This window comes from Cydia pomonella, chromosome 12 (genome assembly GCF_033807575.1).
Source record: "Cydia pomonella isolate Wapato2018A chromosome 12, ilCydPomo1, whole genome shotgun sequence".
NCBI classification, from domain to species: Eukaryota; Metazoa; Arthropoda; class Insecta; order Lepidoptera; family Tortricidae; genus Cydia; species Cydia pomonella.
The window spans coordinates 7,120,084-7,144,796 of NC_084714.1; the positions used below are offsets into that span (position 1 = coordinate 7,120,084).

General features: G+C 33.8%; 1 protein-coding gene across 2 annotated transcripts in view; it reads left to right on the top strand.

The window, feature by feature from the left end:
* Positions 1-393: 393 nt before the first annotated feature.
* LOC133523383 (uncharacterized) overlaps positions 394-24,713 on the top strand; it is a 311,151-nt gene continuing 286,831 nt past the window's right edge. The window contains exon 1 of one of the 2 annotated variants that reach the window (XM_061858916.1): positions 394-593. The gene's annotated coding sequence lies outside the window, so the exon portion shown is untranslated. The remainder of the gene's footprint in view (positions 594-24,713) is intronic. The other variant, XM_061858920.1, reaches the window with a different exon arrangement.

Sequence of the window (24,713 nt, forward strand, 5' to 3'; positions counted from 1 at the left end):
ATTGTAGGCATCTTGACTTTGCTTATGGTCATGCACAATATTATTTAATATATTTATATTTATTTTAATGCTGGGAGCAGAAATTTCTCTTGAATTAGCACCGATTCGGAATGTAAACAAACAAGATGGACGATCCACATTCTACAGATAAAACACAGATTACACGCGATTTTGGAATTATTCGAACACAGTGTTGCTAGCCCGCGATTTTTCAAATTTGCCGCGTTTTTCTACTGACAAGATTTGCTTGACCAACTATAGTTCTTTTATAATTGAATGTTTCATTTCAATGTTTTCTTTTATAGCAACACATAAACCTGTCTGCCCATTGCTATAGTAACACCAAAACAACTGTCATATTGTAAGATTTGTAAGAATCGAGCGTGTTGTGAATATTTTTGCAAACGAATTGTCGATAGTTTTTGAATTAGATCATATTATTTGGCTTGTGATAACTTGTTGTTGTGGGATTTGTAGTGTTTAGTGTTTTTACCAATGTTACTCTATTATATCAGCGTGCGTTTGTTGCATAGCATTTAAAACATCAGCCTACTTTGTTCGAGTTGACCTGCTTCGACTGTGATTTTAAAAAGGTAACGGTTTATTTATTTATGATTTGCAATAAACATTCTAGAATATAATTATGATGGGCGCTTTACTAAGCAAGCTTATCTCGTAGTGCGTACTTTACTAGTATCATCGTATGTACCATTTTCGTATCAATTTCAGCAGATAAATCTGTTGACTGTGTGATACAGAATCTTTATCTGTTCTGTCCAATACTGAGTCATCATCCTGTGAAATAAATATTTGTTCGCCGGTTGATAAAGTTGACTATTGAATAGATGAATTTTGAAATGAATTGAATGATTCCTTACAGTTTTATGACCTTCTAATGCTTCAAAAAAACAATGGATATGCAATGTATAATAACATAGAGATTTAATCCAGATACAAGAGATACTTTAAAAAATGCATTCTCTGTAATTGTTATTTTTGTCTGGAAAAGTTTAATAATGGCTATTTAATGAAATCTTACTTGTCTGTTGTGCTATATATTTAAAAAAAACAAGGGTAACAATAACAAAATATTTTTCACCACAGCAGCTGGTAAAAGCTCCCTTGATTAAGGTGACCTTATTCAAAAACTGATGAGAAATATTGCATTTTATCCACATGTGGGTAAAAGTAATCTGATGAAAATTTTGAGTTGTTTCCCTATATTGGCTAGTAGAATTGATGTTTAAATGATGATTTTGAATGATAAATATTTCATAACATTTGATTTTGTTTGATATTTTACAGTTAGTATTTTCCTTGCTTTGGTGTGGTTAGAGGTATTTCACTTGGTGGCAAATTTTGTTGTGCCTTGAAACCCTCGCAATGCTCAAGATTCTACTTTTCTAACCACTCTACACTTGTGGGCTCAATTTTGGAATTTTTGCTTACTCGGATACCAATATTAGCATGACCGGTTAAACAACAACTTTGCCTGCTTGTAAAACAAATATCTATTCTAAGTTCAACAAGGTATATTTACTTTAATGGACCAGATTAAAAAAGATACATGGTTCAAACATCATTGCCTCTTTAAGTCCTAAAAAGTCTACATAAGAAAAATATACAAAAAGATACTGCTATAGCATAGGGTGGTCATTTTTGCCCTATAAAAACAAAGTGTGCCCTATATTTGATAAATCAACTTATGGTTTAAAATGATTTAGTATGATGTAAGTACCAAATCTTGAATTTTATTGATAGGTATTTCTTAGAGAATCAAAAACTTCCTTTGGTATGGTGTTCCTTAGTAACCTTAGTATTATTGTGCATACATTGATGATTCTTCCTAATCATTGATAAATCTACCTTACCTAAACATCTTTTTAGCGATAAGACCCACTTTTGTTTAAGTCTACTTCTGATGCTGTTTATTTGTATTGCATTGTATTGTATTTTCATAAATTCTTAGTTTTTCAAGAAAAGAGTGTACTCCCATCTTAAAAGCTGGCAACACGCTAGCAACGCCTCTAGTGTTGCAGGTGTCTATGGGTAATTACTGGCCACCAGGCAATTAGTCTGCTCTCCTATATCATAAAAAAAAAACACAAGGCAGCAGCATCAGCAGCAAAAGTAGCTATAAGATGAGGGTTAGGTGTTCAAAATGATCTGTACGTAACTTTCTTGTTAACATAAGATCAAGTGCAGATGATGCTGAACACTTGGCTGCTTATCCATTTCTGCCACTGCCTGTACTAACATTTCCTACAAAACAACTATTGTAGGTCACGGACACAACCAAGGAAATGAATCTTGACCGCTTCCTCTACATCTGACCCCTTCTATATATAACTCATACATCTTCCAGGACTGTCACTCGGTAATTGTTTGATTTGAATGTGATGGACCGGTAAATCATATGCATCAATTTGGAAGTCAGCAATCAATTTATGTTTTCGGTTTACATCCTTTTTAAGTTTGTTTATGGGTTTTTTTTACATCTAATCGGCCGCGTATCAAAACTTGCCAAGACAAACGCAATTTTTTATCAAATAAAGATTCTAAATACAATGGAATGGGACCTTTTAATGATGATGCTCTCCTGACCGATTTCGGCCACAGCGACTGTGTGCTCTGGAGTTGGCAATTTTTAATTCGCGTTATTAGAGTGTAGCTGATCCGCTCTCGGGTGGTGCGCCTTTAGAGGGCTCACATACCTTTTTAATAAATAAATATTATAGGACATCATTACACAAATAGACTAAGTCCGGCAGTAAGCTCAATAAGGCTTGTGTTGAGGGTACTTAGACAACGATATATATAATATATAAATATTTATAAATACTGAAATACATACAAAACACCCAGGAACAAATATCCATGATCATCACACGAATAAATGCCCTTACTAGGATTTGAACCCGGAACCACCGGCTTCATAGGCAGGGTCACTACCTACTAGGCCAGACCGGTCGTCATACTTTAATAGGCCCATGGGCCATGGGTTGCTAGAGGTTTGTATATTAAGAGGGGGCTAATGCAAAATTGTCGCTTCTATATTTAATTGTTACACATTTATACAGAGGCAAATGCCAAGAAAAATTCACACGGAAACTAGATTATATTTACAAGGGCAGACTCCAACTAAAGCCTGTACTATATTAAAGTTGGCTTGATAGAAAAAAAAATACGAAATCCTGTCTGATATTTATTTAGTTTCTATTGTTAACATGTACGAGTATGTTACCACAGCAGTATAATTTTAGTATACCTAAAATAGCTAGTGATATGGCCGAGGGAAGTAACGGACAAGCAAAATTTTAAACAGGAGTATATTTTCCAGAGTTATTGACTAAGGTCGTTGAAACCCGCGGAATGTTCCTATCTTCCGTCGCAAGTATAGCGCGGCCCGCCATATCTTTTGCCCCTCTTAATTTCCTGGCTTTACGCCCCCTTTGAAGTATTTTTCCAAGACAATATTGATGTCAGACTTGTTTCAAGTTGTAACATGTATTTGAGTGAGATAGGTTATTTACTAATTTTATGAGTTATGACTTTAATACAGCTGATAAGATAAAGGCTAATTTTTATTATTGTTGTCAGATAGTCAGTGTAGATGTTGTTATTATCATTTTACTTAGTCTAAATTCATTACACTGAGTGTAATATATTTTTGGTATACCCATAATACTTTTGAGCGAGGTCAAATGGTGTGGACATGAAAATGGGGCCTTTAATTTACATACATAGCAAATTTCAGGACTGTTTCGAGGTTTGTTCTATTCCGTTGTGCTAGTAGGGCATAAGACGGTTTTGGATATATTCATTGTTATAAATAATATTTGGCATTGCTGAACGAAAACGAAAATTAGGGTAATTACAAATTCTTAATTTGATATGTTCTTATGGTTTTATTTCATAAAAGCACCTTATTTGGTATAAGTACCTACATATTGTTTCTGATTAAAATGTATACCGTTCGTGACAAAAGGTCACTTTAATGGTTGGCAGTAGGTATGGCGCTAGCTGGCACAGACAATTAAGGCATAAAGTAAATTATAGTACTTATTATTTATTAGTTATAATATGTTGTTATATAAAACAAAAGTAGGGCTACTTATAACATTTCTAAACCTAACTTAAAATATAAAAGACCTAAAACCAGCCCTCCAAATCTTGGCCTCTTGGGTTAAGGTACCCATCACGCAGGCAGAATTCCCGAGCTGCATAGTGATATTCGCGTTAAACAGTCCTTGCTATTTCTGACAATGACAAGCGACAACGAAAGTCATATTACCAGAGCCAATCTTTTGCTGCTTACTAGAGTCCTTCAGTGAGTGGTCGCTTACCACTCGATATTTTTTTAATCAGGGACCACCAACTGCTTGGATACAAATTTCTATGTCGAATAAAATCAAGTTATACGCAACATTAGGGCCATTATTACTAACAAAACTTCCTTTACAATTGGCCTTGACCCGCAATAGTCTTGACCTTTAGACCTCGTTACACCGATCCACTTTCATGCACTATGCAGTTACGTTCAGCGATAGACGATAAGTTAATCCGACTATAACGATAAAACTTTAGGTAGGGCACTTTTGCCTGAAAAAAAGTCATCGAAAAATAGACAGTGGAACCTCGATAAGGCGGAATCCTCGTTAACACTCAATTTCCTCTAATAGGTACGATTTGATTTTTCGTGATTGATTTTTCTCTTTAAGACGAACAAAAACCTCTATATACCTATATAAAAAAATCTATACCCTTTATCCCTTAAAGGGTATAGAAAACTATACTAAGTCCTTAAAAAATTTACAAGAAAAAAATACTAAATGATAATGTTATAGGGTGGTCTTTAGACGGGTGTTCATTTAAACCACTTCATTCGTTGTCAGCTTCTTCGGCTGCTGTTTTTTTTGCATATTTTTCTCAGAGCAGTCCCCTACGTTGTGTCCATTTGACCATTACCGCCCTCAAATTACATATGTATTGTTGATGACGACAGTACGAATGTTAAGGTCAAATCATATCATATCAGAGTCCGTCTCGGTTCAGTAGAAACCTGTTTATTAATAGATCGGATGGTCTGAGAATGTTATAGGGTTATAAAAGTACCTTAGTATATAGTATACACCAGTAGGGCTAAGATGGTCGGCTCTGTATCATTTGTCAACATGCCTGTCACGTTCTAACAAGTATGTAAGTGTGAAAGTGACGGGAATAGTGATAAGCGATAAAAATGGAACCATGGTGCCACTGCAGTAGGCCTAAGATGGTCGGCTTTTTATCATTTGTCACCATGTCTGTCACGTTCTAACAAGTATGTAAGTGCGAAAGTGACAGGCATAGTGACCGGTGATAAAAATGAAACCATGCTGCCACCGCAGTGTCGTGTAGGTACTTTTATAACCCGGTGTCTAGGGTCGGGTCAAGCTATTTTTACATGGCATTGCAATGACAAAGTATAGTTAAGTCGTTATAAACCCTTTGAACGCCACGCTTATTTTGCTGTGCGGAGCGTCATCGTAAACTTTATCGGAATGTACGAAGGTTGATATTAGGTTGTAGCCGCGCGCGTTAGTTGACGGTAGTAGTATAGAAGCGCCGGTTCTGCCCCATGGTTTCACGCCCCCCCTTTAGCTCCGCCCCTCGCCCACCAGGTGTCCCACCCCTGATCCCAGTCTTCCCGACCTAAAAAAAAAAAAAAAAAAAAAAAAAAAAAAAAAAAAAAAAAAAAAAAAAAAAAAAAAAAAACAAATAGGGCCCCATTTGGATCGATTGCGATAGGTCCCGACAGTGCCCGGAGTCTCCTTCTATCACTTCTGCACTCCGCTACATAAACAATACACGCTCGTCGACTCTACCATAAAACCCTCGCCGGCCCTTTCTATTGTCTCTATTGTTACCACGACTCGGCGACATGCTATTGTTACTGCCTGTGGTCTCACTCCGATCTTATTTATTCTGTACGTGTTTGCAACAATTAATTAATTTAATAATTATTACATATTTACTTACTCCATATCTACTTAGGAATAAGTATTTTACCTGACCTATTTATATTACATAGGTTTTTTTTTTATATGAACACCTATTACGTTACGATTTTGCATGTCGCCTCCTTCAAACTGTACAGCTCTTTGAGAAAACAATATTGGTTGCAACGCCTATTTATATATAATTACATATTTACTTCCTCCTTATGTACTTAACATTAGGTATTTTTTTATATGGGCCCTTAACGTGCCACGATTTGCATGCTGTCTCTTTCAAACCTGTATTGTTTGCAACGCCCATTTATTTATATACAATTACATACTTACTTACTCTGTATGTACTTACGACTAGGTATCATACCTATACTATTTTTATTCAATTGGGTTTTTTTATATAGCCACCTCTGTTACGTTGCGAGAACAATATTGGTTGCAACGCCTGTTTATATATAATTACATATTTACTTCCTTTTCTTATGTACTTAAGATTAGGTATTTCTTTTATATAGGCCCTTAACGTGCCACGATTTTCATGCTGTCTCTTTCAAACCTGTATTGTTTGCAACGCCCATTTATTTATATACAATTACATACTTACTTACTCTGTATGTACTTACGACTAGGTATCATACCTATACTATTTTTATTCAATAGGGTTTTTTATATAGCCACCTCTGTTACGTTAGGATTTGCACTCGCACGTTGCTGTCTCTTTCAAACCTTTTAAGAAATCAATAATGTGTATTTACGATAGGAATTATACCTAAACTATTGTATATATACATAATGGGTGATGATTTCATACCAAATATTTTACATATTTACCTATATGTTAGCAGTTTTTGTCTTAAATTTTATTGATTCCAGATTATTATTGATCGAGACATTTGTGTTGTCTTGATTTTTTATCCACTCGTAAATAAGTTTGGTATATGTGAGAAATTGACTGCTAATTATTGATAGACAGTTAACATGGCCGTCTTTAGGTCAGGTTTCAACTTGTAGGTATATGTAAACAAAGTTTCCGTTATTTAGTGCTATAATTTATTGCATTCCTGTTTATACCAGTTAGATAGATGGGGTAGTGACTTTCAAAATCCTGTTAAAACGTGTCTCTTCCTAGGTGGTCCTCTGTTCCCACTAGCGTGCCTGAGGTTTTTTTTAAACACAAATTCATATAAAAAGGCCGCTGCTGAGGGTGAATTATATAGTATCTTTAGACCACCAGTTCAGTTAAGAGCTCTTGGTTTCTACACATTGAAGTTTTGATTATCACTTGTGATCATGGATGTAAGTAATTAAATTGTGTTACTCTATAATTGTTTAATTATCATGTTTAACTCTTGTGTGTATGTTTGTGTGTAATTTTAATTGATATTATTATTTCAGTTTACCGAGAATACCTTCAAGAACTACTACTTCAATGAACACGAAGACGAAGCGAGCGATGAGGAAGGGACGCTTGCTTTCAAAGTCAAGCAGGCCATAGCAAAGAAGCGACCATCCAATAACATCGACGTGTTTTTCGAAAAGTCCAAGAAGAAGCCGAAAGTCTACAAGAAATCTTCCACGGTCGCCAAAATGACGGAAGACGGTGTCGCATACCTTACATCTGGACAAGACGATGGGGCATATGCCTCACATCTGATCAAAATAGAGGTATACGACATGGAAAAAATTAAAAATGTTTCGCCATTGGAGCATTGGAAACACTGCGATCTTCGTGTTAGATACTACACCGTCGGAGAAGGGGACACGCATGAACAAAGTGCTCGTGATGTCATTTACAACATCACAAAAGAGTTATCGGCAAAGCCTAAGTGTGTTAAATATTGTTTAGGAACTGAAAATAAATAGTGTTAAAGTGCTTTGTTTAATTTCATAATCTTAGGTCTAAAATAAGTTTTTCAAATATTGTATTGTTTAAAATAGTTTTAGTTAACGTTTAGCTTCAAACTTATTTTAAGTGTCTTAATTGTAATACTGTGTATATCGAACTTTTTGTGTAACATATATATTTTTTATAAATAAAACACATAATTTCATTGTACATATTCTTTTATTTCACAAAGATTTGTTTAAACATATTTCTTAATACTAGATCATTACTCAAAGTATTATCAGAAAACAAATTTAGAAATTGAGACATTTTTTTCCCTTGATACTTAAAATAAAGATAAACTAAACAATATTCCCCACAAACTGAGGTAAAACAATTTTGAAGTGATTTATGGTTATGAAACCACCTTTTAGCATTTCTTTTTAGAAATAACTTATGATAACCAGTAGGCTTTCGGCCAAAAGAGTCAAAGTATTCACCATATCCGTTCACATCAATGTAAATTGCGATCCAATGAGACCCAGGTTTAGAATCGGGGTCCAAATTGCTAATAATAAAAGCAGGTAAATTGATCCAAACAGGAATGCGATTTGCAGGAAAAACATTTGACTTAAACCTTTGGTTTATTTTATTCATACCCAGTTGTATTTCATTCGAATCCATATCAAACAAAATGTATATGTTGACTACTGATGATTTTACAACCAACGTTGAAGGGGTAATGATAAAAATTGTGTGAATACATTGTATTTATTTAATTACTAACTGTTATAATCTACAGTGACATCGCGATTTTATTTATTTCAATTATGTTATCAAATTCAGCATACACAACACAGTTTATAGTGCTATTTAAAGCTGAATCAAAACGAACTTCGATTCTAACACTTCCATGTCTAACAAGATTCCAGTGTGAAGTTGAACTAGCAGATAAATCAGGAGTCAAATCAAAACATAATAAAGAATAACCACCCATATAGTTGGATCTGCTTATAGCATTACCTTCATTATGGAAATGAATACCAGTACCAGAAAACAAAGTATGATAAGCAGTGGCTATTAAACCTGAAGAGTTAAATGAGGGTTGTAATGTTTTAGAAGGAATTTCGTGACCATCTACATACAAACTAAATGAATTCATATGATAATGTTGGAAATTGAATGGATTTATAGCTAAATTACCGTTAAACCCAGAGTTTGAAACAAATCCAATAATACATCTTTTAGGAACTTGCCCGAGAAATATATTATCCAACGTTTTACCCTGTATACCTGCGGGTAATGTTATAACTTTAACTTCCGCTCTTGTTATCGGGTATTTGGCAGTTGTTGTTGCTAATACTTTTTGATGGGCTAACAAAACACTCGGATTTATTCTCGCTCTTCTGATAATGAGACTGGCATCTGTTATTTGTACTTTAAATTTACCATCCTTATGACAAATTAAATTAAATGCTTCTTTCGAACGGACTAATTTTATTCGCATTTCCATACCATTAATAAGAAATTTCTCTTGGTTAAATATGTCACCATGCAAGTGTCCGATCATTTCAACTTCATTGCTTTCTTTGACAAACTCCATTCTTTCGTGAAATCCTTTGTTATTCGAGTCAACACTGTCCATGTAGTTGGGGGTATCTTCATACCACAATCCACAAGTCAAATGAGATTTTTTGGCTCCTGAACCATAATTAAGCAGATTTTCCATATAGGCTCGGTAAGCATATGTATTGTTTGGAGGTGATATGAGCTTCTGATTTAAATAGATGTCTAGCTGGCTAAAAAGGGAATGTAACCAATTATTAACTGGGGCAACGTCTGCGTCAGCTTTTATTTTCGTTCCATCCTGATTCAATATTTTGGCCTTTATAAGCAACAAAGTATGTGATAGATCAATGTAATCATCGCCCGACCCGGGAACTTGAAACTCGATAGGGCCATCATCACTTAGTGATGAAATTGGTTTATAATGAATCCACTGACCACTTTCAATGCTGGTTTGAGTTGATGGTAGAGCAAATAAGTCTAACTCAGATTTGGCGCACTCACATGAATGACTATGTAAGAATGACATTTTTTAGTTTGAAAATATATCTTCAATATTATTTTTCTTTTGTTTTTTAGCTCCTCTTCGTCGCGATGCTTTTAAGTTAATGAACGGTTCACGTCTTTTTGTAGACATTTTATACCCAGACCCCGACATCAATGAATCAATTTTTTCATCTGCTTTTCTTTTTAAGTTGGCACTTGCTTCTTTAAACCTAGATCTAATCGAACTATCCATTGGTCGTGAGTTTACCATATCGGATAAAAGGCCGATCCCTGCATCTAAAGTTTCTTTTCCCACTGTTTTAAAACCACTAGATAATAATGGTAGCACAGACCTAAAAAGACCACCCAAAAAACTTCCAATTCCATGTCCTCGTTGAAATGGAACCCCTTTATATACAATTCCGATACCAGTGCCAGCTTGATGTGAATAGTAATGTTCATATGGACAGGAGATAGATGATCTTTTATAATTCATTTTATTCGTTGGAAGTGTAGTTTCACGCAAGAAGACCCAAACTGGAATGGTATTCTAGCTCCGGTAGTTGATCTTATATCTATTTCTATAGTATCAAATTCTCTTCGTAATACGGGTACATAGTGAGCAGGTGAGAAAATATGTGTTTTGTAAGCACCATAGATAAACTTAGTTGGATCTAATGGTATTATTCTTAGTAATGCTGTTATAACATCTCCCACCACTTGTGGATGAATGATATCAGTATAAACGAACATTTGTGAGGGTAAACCTAAGTATAAATTGGCTGGATGTTTTCCCATTGAGATGTCTTTTAAATTTGATCTCGGTGCAAAGCCTAACTGCAGACTTAATATGGGAGTTGTTGTAATTGACATAATTTCTTTATCCATTGCTACCGCTGACACCATTTTCGAGATTTGATCATATTTGAATCTAGCTTTATTCTTTAACAGTGGATTTTCATTGAATGCATTAAGAAAATGATCAATATTGTCATATGAAGTCGCTGGTATATGAGTTTTCATATCAACAATTTTATCTGTCTTGCCCGCATGTCCTTTTACTTTTTTTTTAATATAAATTATATTTTCAAGATCTTGAACATTATACATGGAACAAGGGTATTGAAATTCTACTAAGCCAACGACCCATTCTCCTTCTAATTTAATAGTTTTAGGTAATTTTGTTAAAAAATGGGCAGTGGTATTATCATTGTAATAATCAGATGAGCTATTACTCAACAAAGTTAAGTAAAAACTGTTTTCACTCATAATGTTTCTAAGCTAGATGACGGTATCCAGGAATTGAATTTATTGGGATAACCTCGCCACTTCACGAACACCTCCTTTCTGCCGCCAATACGCCGCGAGCGTATTATTTTATCGATTTTATACTTGATGGAGGGGTGATGAGTTACTTTTTGTAATTCTTTAGAATAAAATGTACCAATTATAGGTTCCCCTTCTAAATCTTTTAAAGTATAAACAACCCACGGATACCTATTAATAACGGATGCAATCACAAATATTTCATCACTCCAATTAGTTTCATAACCCTTTTGAAATATATGTTTATATTTTGTTATCCTTACATGATCACCTACATTTAGCCTTGCCTTTCCTAATAAAGGTCGTGTATAATTTTTTCGTTCGTATAAGTTACACCAAACAGTTCTTATATTACCAAAGTTAACATCAACTGGACGCATTTTTATGCTGGAATGATAGCTATGGTTATATGAATAAAGAAGATCTTGTAATATATTAGTGTAATTGTAAGTGTTATTATGAGTGAAATAACGCCACATTTTTGTTTTAAGAGTTCTTTGAAATCTTTCAACTATGCTAGCCTTAATATCTGGATTATTGGTAGTATAATAATTTATATTCTTGCTTTTAAAATAAGCTCTTACTGTCTTTGAAACAAATTCTGTACCCTTATCAGATTGAATGTGTCTAGGAGTTGCATTTGCTTCCGTAAATATGCTTTCAAAACATGTTTTAACCGTTTCAGAATCCTTCTTTTTCATTACTCTTGCAAAAGCATATTTACTAAATACATCAATAACACAAAGAATATATTTATACCCATCGTTGTATTCACTATAGGTACGCATATCACTTAGGTCAGCTTGCCATAGTTCATTGTAGTTAGACAGGATGTATTTGTTACGCGAAAAACGTTTATGAACAGGTTTATGTAGAGTGTACGCTTCTTGGGACTGCAACCATTTTTTCACTTCCTCTCTATTCATATAACCTTTCATTTCCTTTATCAGATTATTTAAACTACTATACCCAGCTGGATTTGATACATCGTAGTATATTCTATTTATGTCTAATAAGGAGTCCATTTTTCCCACTCTAATTTCTTATGAGATCTCGTTTTTGGCTTAGTAGATAGAGGAGTAGATGCGTTTTTTTCTGTTATTGATAAGTTTTGAGCGCTAATAGAAGCCTGCGAAGTGCGAGGTTCTGCTGAATGGAGTTTATTAATAAATTCCAAATTTGTTGGGTTACCAATACATGACGTTGGCACTTTTATCTCATTTAACATACTAGCGAAATCTTCCCAACCGACTGGTTTTGGGCGTTTAAGCGGTCTAACCACATCACCTACCAAATCGAGAATATTACTGTTTCGTATAGTCTGACTGTTTATAACTACTTCACCGTTCTCCTTCCACCAAATTTTAGGTTTATTCAAAATAATATTTTGTAGTAGCGTCTGTGTTTTTGTCTTGTAAGATTTAGGTATAACATCTATAATATAAGATGGAGAATATTGTTTAGGTAAATTAAACTTTGATCCACCAGGAGGTGTAGCAAAACATTCGTTTCAGGCTCAGGTAAATTCAAATTTCCGCTCAAGTTTTCAGTAAATGATTTCTCAATACGAACATTTTCATCCTTTTGGACGTCATTCTCCTTTTTATTGGATTCCGAAGCAAAGTTGTAGATCTTATCGCTAAGGTGGTTAACTTCATCCATCTCTATTGGTATTTTAAATGGTCTTCGGTCTGTTTCAGCAAAATGTAAATATCGTTGTAGTGCTTGAGAATATAAAGCCCACTTTTCTCGATCATTTATTTTCCTTCTAAGAATTTTATGCATTTCGCCATCTAGACGAGATGTTGAATTTTCCACCTGGTTGTCACTTCTTTTAAGTCTTTCAATTAATTCTGGTTCTACTAACAACATTTTCTTTGTATTCTCCATTGTGTTTAAGATAAGGAATTTACCAAAGCACTTAAAACTGCACCTAAAATAATTGGTAAAAATGCACCCCCTTTCTGAATAATAATAGTTTTTCTAAGCTTGTTCTTGCCTTTTGAAACTAATTTTCGTAATATATCCTTATATTTTTTGAGTTTGGATTTTACTTTGTTATCTAAAGGAATTTTCCCATTTAGAACATTATAGATACATTCACAAATGATATTGATCTCCTCTTCATCACACGATTTAAGTAAAGCTGTGCGATATTTCGGTTTAAGTAACTGAAGTGCTTTTAGTAAATGTTTATAGGTGCTTACCCTTGAATGCATCATTTAGAACTGACTAAAACTTGATGATCCTTGTTGTATTTAAAACCTTTCTTTGGGATATACACCGTGCAATGACCATCAAACGGGAATATTTTAGTTTTAAAACGGCACATGTCATCTGTATTTTGTTTTAGATCAATCATGAGATAGCCGTGGGCGTGTTTAGTAGCATCCTTGTAAGCTTCGTCCACGAACTTTGAATTTTCTGGGTAAACTTGACGAGCCAAATAACGTATTTGTGTTTTATCTCTAGGGTTTTTAAAGAACACTAAATAACTTGTATTCAAAGACATATCACGTTGACCTTTACCTTGATGAAATATATTTTGTGTGATATAAAACACGCTCAAGTTTCTGTGGTGACTGCCTTTCGTAAAAATATCGACAATTCGTCCATCTGATTCCCTCATTAAATCATCTATTATAAGCAGTTTAGGTTTTTGACCATCAAACATAGATATGTCGGGTATTCCTTGATTATAATTAACATTTTCTAAATTGTATACAGGTTGCATTTCATCATAGCACCAAATAATTTCGTCAAACTCAACATTACATATTTCGTTTGAATTTTCCAAAAAACTTGTGACAAATTTAGTTTTACCACATCCACTAGGACCAGCTACAATAGTGGTAAAAGGATGGTAAAAATGAATCATTTCTGACCAGTTTAAAGTGTGCATGTGCTGATGTCACGAGAAATAAAATTGAAGTGACATATTTCATTTAATTCAGGTATTTTAAACTAAACCACGAAGGTTACTTGCCGATGAGGGATCACAAGAAAATAATATAAATCAATTATTACTTATAAAAGTTTTTATTTTTGAGATTATATAATAATATTGTCATTATAATCTAATTTTACTATCACTTCGGAAAAATAAAGAACCAAGAAGAATACACATACACGTTTTTTTTTTTTTTCACTATAAACAAAAAAACTTTTTTTTTTTATTGCTTACAAGGAATATCAAACAAAATATTCTTACAAACAAATATCATAAGTGAGACGACAATAACGACTGTAAAATAATAAAAATAAAATCACAAAATAAAAAATTACGATACAACTTTCTCTTCGTCGTTGTAGGGCACTATTATAAAGGAGCTAGGAATTTCAATTATATCCTAAAAAAAAAAGGAAAAAAAAAAATACATTAAAGTTATAAATACAGTATTTTAAGTTACGATTACAAAATATACATTTATTAACGATTATAAAATAAAAATAAAAGCAACTATGTACAACAATAATGATAAAATTATTTATTGTTCTGTGTATCGTTAGAAAACTACTTGTGCTTAGTGATTAGGAATGCGATGATGACCCCATGCCAGGGTGTCTGTTGAGTTTTCAATTAAATACCTTTTCGTATCATTAGCAGACAGTGATATTTTATGAATTCTTTGTGTGTATATTATGTGTTTTATAGTTTTAAATCTCAACATTGTATGCAGTTGAGTGGATTTTGAATATAAACATTTCTTATACTCTTCAAGTTTCATTTTACTGGTAACGGATTTGTTGACTCCTTTGGCTGTAACTATAAGTTTGTTTTCATTCTGAATATCCATGGCATACATTTTTGATCGAAGACCTATAAATTCTTTGAAAATTTTCCCTTTTAGTTCATCTTTGAAATAACCCAATTTCATGTTGTTTACTAAAGGTAAGCCATACTGATTGTTAATGGGGTAATCAGATGTGTCAAAATATGTGTCAAGATCTGATCTAATATCTTCGTAAACATTTTCAGTAAATATTTGGTAAACTAAACTATCGGTATCGGTGTAAAGTAGTTTTAATTTTTCCCCCTGATATTTCTGTTTCATATATTCATAATGAAAACTATACATCAGGGTTTTAGATAAATCTAAAACACAAAAACCAAGATATATTGGTTTGTTATAAAATACTTCCGTTTGTTTTAACTGAACAGCTGCAAGATTTTCAGAAAATATTGATATACTATGAAATTCAGGTTTGGCTATTAAAGACTGAACTCCTAGAGAATTTCCATTATTTTCCCAGTGATTTGTTAATCTGACATCAACACGTTTCAAAACGTTCTCCATTGTTTTTCCATACACCGCATTGTTCATTAATTTATAAAAATCTTTCTCAAATACAGAAGTTGCATGCATTCGCATGTGAGTATTTAGGTCTATATAGCACTTCATCCAAGCAGATTGTTCAAATCGCAATATTTTGTGAATTTTTACTAGCTTTAATCCATTTTTTAAACATTGCTTTAAGTTTCTATAATGAATTACATAGTTACATTTTTTGTTTAAATGAGCTATTAGCTTTTTTTCTTTTGAGTCACCTAATATCACATTTTCTGGACAGAAAGGTAAATCAGAATGAGCGTCATGAAACTCAAATGGATATTCTAAGTCAACCTCCAGGATAAAACCATGATCAGCATCATCTGGAATATCAAAATGGGTATCCACATCCACCCATTCAAATTTACCCGTAGGAAGATGTTGTGACATAGCCCAGCCATAAAGGTTATTGGCATCGAAAAACATTAGAAAGGAACTCGGTATATTTTGATCATATTCGGTTTCCGTCATAAACTTGTTATTCGCTTTTGCATATCTGTTGCTGCATTGCGAAATACCGCCGCGAATATTTTTTGAAATAAATGTGATTTTATCAACCTCTGTCAAAAGTTCTAATTCTATTTTTGTTACACGTAACATTGCATCCCAACTTAAACCGGGAGCAGTATAATAGTGAGCCGGATCTAACCCATATGTTTTCATACAAACGTTCCTAAAATTTTCGAAAACATCAGTTAAAAGTAAAACATCTGTTTTCAAGTATAAGTCAGAATATTCACCCATATTTTTGCAGTTAAAATGGTTCCATACATCCAATGCATGTTCGTAATCACTTTGTTCGATGTCACTTCCGGTCAAAGAATTATAAAACTCTTTAAATTGAGGAAGAGATGTTAATTTCAGACAATCGAACGATTTCATATATTCGTATGGATATATACCCTTACGTATCAGCCGTTTAAAATCTGCCCCACTAGGAAAATTCAATTTCAGATCGTAAAACTGTTCGGGTTTTAAATCTTTAGTCAACTTATCAAGACTACTAGCCATGAATTTCAAAGAATCAACAAACCTTAATTTCATTATACGATTATTAACTTTTATGGATTTTGTAAATGATATGTATTTTTCTTTGTTTTGGGGGATAATTTCTATTTTACCTTCCTCAAAACCTAACCCGTGGATAATAAAATGGCTATCATAATTACTCAAATTATGAACAAATATGGGTACAAAGTCAGGAGACCTATATTTTTCGTTACAATGTGAATGAACGACTCCTTCATAAAGTCCCGTTTGCCAGTGGTAATAAATTACCTGTTCCCCGTTTAATTTTTTTTCACAAATATAACAATGACTACTTTGTGCAATATTTACTTTGTTATCTTCAGTCAAGGGTTGAGGGGTTTTTACAAACGTGTTTTTGCAACAAATTCGTTGTAAATCCTTTTTTAACGAATCCATGAAGGTACGAGCACAGTTTTCACCCTTATAGGTCCTATACACAGATAATTTATCGTTGTAGGAGCACTTAACATAATATCCATAACTATAGACTTCATGTTTTTGAATATTAGTGGTTGAAGATGTAGTTTTATCGAAATTATTAGAATGTGGAATCGGATTTAAAAATGCTTCGAAATCAGCATATACAACGTAGGGGATTCGTAACTTACGTTCATAATTCTTGAAGGTAAGCATGTTAGAGGGAACTAGTTCATTAAACCAATTTCTTTGTTTGTGTTGTTGTGATGGCAATTTAGTACACACATGAAAACAACCATTTTTTTGGTGGCTTTCTAAATTTTCGTTTGATGTAAAGTTTAGTAAACACCCATCGCAAATAAAAACACTATGATCTCTACTTTTTAATTGATTAGACACTAATCGAGATAAGTTACGAATCCAACAATAATGTCCTCTGCTACCTTCGGTTATGTACAATAAGTTCAAATGATTTGTTTGTTTACACTTTGAAAGGTGCAAAGGACCCACAACATCATGTTTTTTGCTTTGTGGTTTGTATTCCAATCCAAAAACATTAATACTCAAGCTATTCAGAGTCTCAAACTTAGGAATATCAGTAAGTTTCATTGGGAAAGAAAGTTGTCCAAAGTTCAATTTATCCTTATGTTTCATGTATGTGCCCACAATATTTGCATGGTTATTCCTTTGAGGTGGATATAAACCTGACAGTACAGCCCATCGAAAACATTCGTAATCATTATTTTGAACATTAATTATAGCCTTTTTATTGTGTATATCACGCGGTAATTTTATGTATGATGAACCATGCAACGGATTATATTTGTTTATATTCACATCTAGATAATTAATTTTTTGTAAACTCCAGCCACTATCCTTTTTTTCAAAATTTGATAATCTCATTAACATTTCATTCAAGAGAGATAAAAAGATTTCATCGCTATCACTGCTTCTGGTAATGATATTGTTAGTTAATTGAAAATCAAAAGTATTTGTAAGTTGTTTTGTTTCTTGAAAGAAATCTGCATAAAGAATGAAGTTAACTTTTAAGCTACAATGACTTGTAAGTGAACGGTTCCACAATGTCTGTATTTTTTCTCTATTATCCTGTAAAAATATTTCAGGGGTTTCAAGATTACCAAGAGTACTATTATTAGAGACGACCCTATACGTTGCAACCCTATTTTTAAAAGCACTTTCAATCAACTGAACATTAATTAGTTCATAATCTGAATGTAAGACATTGTTTTTGTGTCCGTTGCTATTTACATGGTTTGCATAAAATTTTTTTGAAACATATATACGACACACAGAACATTCGATTTTATCACTATTAATTGCACTTACATCGGTATCAGGTGCTTCAGGTGATGCAGAGGTGAAAAGGTCACGACTGGTTGACGGGCAGTTGTTTCTTGTAAGAATCTATCTTTAACCGGATCCGCTGCAGTTCTTTTTTTTCGTACCGGTTTTATCGCTGTTAATTGCATTTAAATCCGTATCAGATGCTTCAGGTGGTGCATAGGAGGATGGATCACGACTAGTTGATTGACGGTTTTTCTTGTATGGGATATCGATACCTGGATCCACCGTAAGTCTTCTTTTTATACCGGTTCCGACTTGTGAAGTTCTGTGAAAGGAAAAAAGAAAACTAATTATTATACTAACTCATTTAACACATCATTAAATTAGTATTCACACAATTACCATTATAAAATATACTAACTAGATTCTTTTTTACAATGCAAACAATATGCTTGCATTGGTAGAACCCCATCTATTTCATCAGGGTTAGATGTAAATGAGACATCCTGATAAGATTCCATATGACCATTACAAGGTGTATAATAAGGTATTATATCCCAGTCTTCAATAAATGAATTAGGTAAAACCCCTTCAATATACCATAATCTTATAAATCTGTGGAATTTTTGAAGTATAACAACTTTATTAAAACACGCTATCTCATCTGAAGTAAATCCCGACCGAGGATAAAATTGGAATGCCATTATAAGAACTGTATCACACACCAATATAACCTTGACAGTTGACACTTAAATGGATAATGGTGTAGAATGGCTGGGAATGGGTGGTCGGGCTGCTTATATATTAAGCTCCTACTCCCACTCAGCAACACAATAAATTCATGTTTTAACAAGTTTAGCGAAACGCGACAGAAACAAAATAAAAAAATATGACAAGTTCTTGCAAGTACGATGGACGATACCAAGTAGTTGTAAATAAAATAAAAAATAATACTCACGTTTTACGTTGCAACTGGCTGAATAGTTCACCGGCATCGTATAAAGCTTGATCTTCCTCGACATCTTCACACACTTTATTTAGTTGCGAATCGTATATATCACTGTTTAAGTTATCCATAGTAACTGCTTGAACAGAATGAAACTGAACTGGTGGTCTAAAGATACTATATAATTCACCCTCAGCAGCGGCCTTTTTATATGAATTTGTGTTTAAAAAAAACCTCAGGCACGCTAGTGGGAACAGAGGACCACCTAGGAAGAGACACGTTTTAACAGGATTTTGAAAGTCACTACCCCATCTATCTAACTGGTATAAACAGGAATGCAATAAATTATAGCACTAAATAACGGAAACTTTGTTTACATATACCTACAAGTTGAAACCATGTTAACTGTCTATCAATAATTAGCAGTCAATTTCTCACATATACCAAACTTATTTACGAGTGGATAAAAAATCAAGACAACACAAATGTCTCGATCAATAATAATCTGGAATCAATAAAATTTAAGACAAAAACTGCTAACATATAGGTAAATATGTAAAATATTTGGTATGAAATCATCACCCATTATGTATATATACAATAGTTTAGGTATAATTCCTATCGTAAATACACATTATTGATTTCTTAAAAGGTTTGAAAGAGACAGCAACGTGCGAGTGCAAATCCTAACGTAACAGAGGTGGCTATATAAAAAACCCTATTGAATAAAAATAGTATAGGTATGATACCTAGTCGTAAGTACATACAGAGTAAGTAAGTATGTAATTGTATATAAATAAATGGGCGTTGCAAACAATACAGGTTTGAAAGAGACAGCATGCAAATCGTGGCACGTTAAGGGCCCATATAAAAAAAATACCTAATGTTAAGTACATAAGGAGGAAGTAAATATGTAATTATATATAAATAGGCGTTGCAACCAATATTGTTTTCTCAAAGAGCTGTACAGTTTGAAGGAGGCGACATGCAAAATCGTAACGTAATAGGTGTTCATATAAAAAAAAACCTATGTAATATAAATAGGTCAGGTAAAATACTTATTCCTAAGTAGATATGGAGTAAGTAAATATGTAATAATTATTAAATTAATTAATTGTTGCAAACACGTACAGAATAAATAAGATCGGAGTGAGACCACAGGCAGTAACAATAGCATGTCGCCGAGTCGTGGTAACAATAGAGACAATAGAAAGGGCCGGCGAGGGTTTTATGGTAGAGTCGACGAGCGTGTATTGTTTATGTAGCGGAGTGCAGAAGTGATAGAAGGAGACTCCGGGCACTGTCGGGACCTATCGCAATCGATCCAAATGGGGCCCTATTTGTTTTTTTTTTTTTTTTTTTTTTTTTTTTTTTTTTTTTTTTTTTTTTTTTTTTTTTAGGTCGGGAAGACTGGGATCAGGGGTGGGACACCTGGTGGGCGAGGGGCGGAGCTAAAGGGGGGGCGTGAAACCATGGGGCAGAACCGGCGCTTCTATACTACTGACGGTCAAAGAGTTAATATCAATTTCCATGAAAATATGACGTTTGTAATGACACACTCTCACTTTGTTGTATACAATTCTGTGCAAAGTTAACTTAGACGGACCTAGAACGCGATACCCACCGGCTTGTCTACTCGTAATTTAAAGAAGTTTAGCACCTAATTCTACAGATATCGAATTAATTCCGGCTTGCCTAACATGCTGCTTAAGAGGGAAGAATAGCTAATTAACGGTAATTTCTATGAAATCCATTTCGGGAGAAAACGTTTACCACTAACTAAATCTTAACAAATCACTTTGATTTTGATGTCGATCCCTTCAGCATAATATATTTAGGGATTGCAAACCGGATTGGTTTACAATCCGGCCGGATCCGGCCGGATTTTGGCCGTAGTCCGGCCGGATCCGGCCGGACCGGATCCGGTTTGGCATAGGGATATAAAAGTTAATTACATGACATATTTTTCTAGTTTTTTGCGTAATACGTATTCCTAAATCTATAATTTGAAGTTAATAAATAACTTCTTAACAATAAAATAGAACTAGGTACTAAAAAGTGTCACAATCTCAATATAACTTTAAAAATAAAATTTGAAATCGGTAATTTATTATATTTAACCGTTTTAAAGTGGTCAAATTTTCGTTTACGATTATAAATTTGATTATTTTGCAAAGCCTGATGATGGGATGTGGGGTGGGAATTGGAGCTCCTTGAAAGGACAAGTTTTCGTAACTGTTCTTTGATTGAATTCTTTGTAGAGTCTGTTTGGAAAGAGAAGAGTCGTGGAATGTATTGGGCCACATACATTCCACGACTCTTCTCTTTCCTCACGAACTCTAACATTGACATTCATTCTAGCATAGAGAAATAAGAAGAACATAGAGTGCTCACTCCATACATCAGTTTTGGTACCAAAACGCTTATTATTTTCGTAGTCGACATCTAGCATCGAGTAGCGGAACTCTCACTACTGCTACTCGACAATAGATATCGCGGCAAACAAGAGTAACCGGAATTCTATTTTCAACTCCTACGCTTACTATTATTTATTACTTTTAACGAAGAAATTTTACTTTTAACCAATTATGATATTAAATGCGCTCTAGTATTATCTTGCTTTTTTGTCCAAAAGTAGTAGACTGTATGATTTTAAAAAATGGACTTTTTTTAAATTTATAGAAAGTATATTGGTCAAATTATAGGGAACAACACACGACACGACGATCTCATGCGAAAAATAATAGAATGTAGGATTGAAAACCATCGCGGAAAGGGACTCCGTAAGAAAAGTTACATAGATCAAATAAAGAATTGGCTAGACGTAGAGTAGCATGTACCAGGAGATGAAGGAAATTGCATAAGATTGGATGAAATTGTAAAGACAAAAGATTCTCTCTGAAACTTGAATAGAAAAGAATCTATATTTTATCATATATATAGATATATCGGAGAAAACTAAAGATTATCAATATTATCATATATTTTTCATTCACACATATTGATGAGCCCAACTGTAGTCGGTTGAGTACCGCCGACTTAATCCTGCTCATTTGTTTACTTTTAATCTCCTATCACAACATTATGACACGACATTAACCTTGTCTTTAGCATAAATTACAAATGCCTTCCATGGCATCTCCATCCTTTCATTTTTCCTTCTATTAAAGTATTTATGTAATCGTCATATCGTGCCACCAACATGAAAGAAGAAGAAATCCTTTTCTGTTCCCAGTCATCGTCATAATAAATATATTTTTATCTTACTAAATTTAAACTTTTTCATTCGTTTTTTGTTCTGTTCAACTTACATACCTTGTATCCGTTGCCTTTTCCTCATCTGAAATGCACAGCGCGTGATGTATTTAGGCGTTTTTTTATTTTACCGGATCCGGTCCGGATCCGGTGATTTTTACCGGATCCGGTAGCTCCTGAAAAGTGCCGGATCCGGCCGGATTACCGGATCCGCCGGACCGGATTGCAATCCCTAAATATATTCTAGGTTTCGCTTTGAAAAAAAAAATTGTTTGGCAAATTTTGAAAAAAAAGGAAAACCTATATTACCTACCTATACCTAGTTTTTCATTGTGTCAATAACATACTAAAAAAGATATGTATTTAGAATTGGGAAAAGTTTTATCTTTTTGTATTGACGATCATGTGGTATGCTTCCATCTTAACGCGCCGTCAATGTATACATTAAAATAAATAGGTAATAGGTATTATAAAAAAGTTACAGGGCGGATTTCAGTACACAACGTATTAGATAAAACAAACAATCTACGTTACCCTTCACAGGATAATGATTATCATTTTTATTTTTTTATCTTTAGATCCAATAAGCCGTCGCAAATAAACATACCTTGGTAATTATGACATGGAATAAAAGTTTTTACCATTTTTCATACCAGTCTATTACCACAAATTACTGACTGCCAGGGCGTGAAGGAAGTAGTACCTATAGTATTTTTCAAACTCTATAGGTAGGTTGACAGGTGTCATCTCCGTATAATTTATAAAGACGCTAAATCTCGCAAAATGTATTGAAATGATACCTGTCAGCGTAAGCGTACCCATCGAATTTGAAAAATACTATAGTAGACTATGGAGTGTGGAATTAAAAGGAGTGAAATCTCTTATGGTAGAACTGTCGTTGTATGTATGTATGTATGTATATACTTTATTGTACATAGAAATAAAAACACGAAAAACACAGTTACAGAGTAAATTAAATACAACAAAGGCGAACTTATCCCTGTATGGGATCTCTTCCAGTTAACCTTTGAGGAAATGAGTAAAACAGAAGTAACGGTGAATGAATGACAAACACAAACAAAAGTGTACAATCACTGAAATGTAAGTGTATAATCGTTGTATGGTAGAAGTGTCCACTGTCCAGCTGTCAGCTATAAATAATAGTTCCAAATCTCTCCAGAGTAGCGCTAGAGTAGCGAAGGACCTAGGCGTTATTGACGGAGTGAAGTGCGCTGTCTATGATTTGATTTTTTTAAAGTATTCTAGGTATTGTAGCGCCACCTTTTTAAGGTTTTTTGATTTGACTTTATTTTATGCCATCATTTCTCGATCGATTTGACGGCGTCACGAGATTGCGGAGTGTAGGTACAGTCACGGCCTATTGTTTAACCATATTATAAGGTATAAGGTTCAAGCTAATTTGGTTGTTCAATACTTACGGTAATTACGGTATTGACCAACCAAATTAGCTTGAACCCTTAATGGCTGAACAATTAAAAACCGTGAGTGTACTGATAATTACCTTATTCTAGTTTAGGCTACTCAAGCCTAAAAGTGAGCAAATCAACTTCGCTGAATTTTTATAATTAATTTGAACTCTTTTTTCGCTTTAACCCAATGGTATCGCAGGATAGGTCTTTCAAAACAAATACGGGTCTTCAACAATCATTTTCCGATAAAGTGAATCTTTTCGGAAATAATCGCTTCGAAAAAAAAAATGCCTCCCTCCCCGTCTCACTTTTGAACCATGTGTCCAAAAAATATGACAAAAATCTTAAAACAAAAGCTTAACACGTACTTGCAAATGAAAGCTATAGTGAACATGATCGGTTCAGCCGTTTTTGAATTATTGCAAAAGTACAAATTAAATTACTTATTAAAAAATTACCAAGGCCTAGTGCCCGGGGCTGGAATGAAACCAGCGTCCTCCGTTTACGCGACAGATGCCTGAAACACTCGGTGGCTCGGTCGTTTATTGCAATAAGTCCTCTCTTTTTAGTAAAAAGACGTAAAAATTCAATCAATTAAATTATCTACTTACGTGTTTTTGCTGTCCCAGTCCCTAATGTTGTCATTTCATCTATCCTCTATTTATCTTTCATTGGGTTTTTCCTTGTTTGGACACGCGCTTTTCTTTATTTGGGTTATTTTTTCTACCTGCCATTTTTCCACGAATGTAATTGATGAATGTTGAATTATTTATGTACCTGTTTTGGAGATTCCAGTACTTGTTTTGT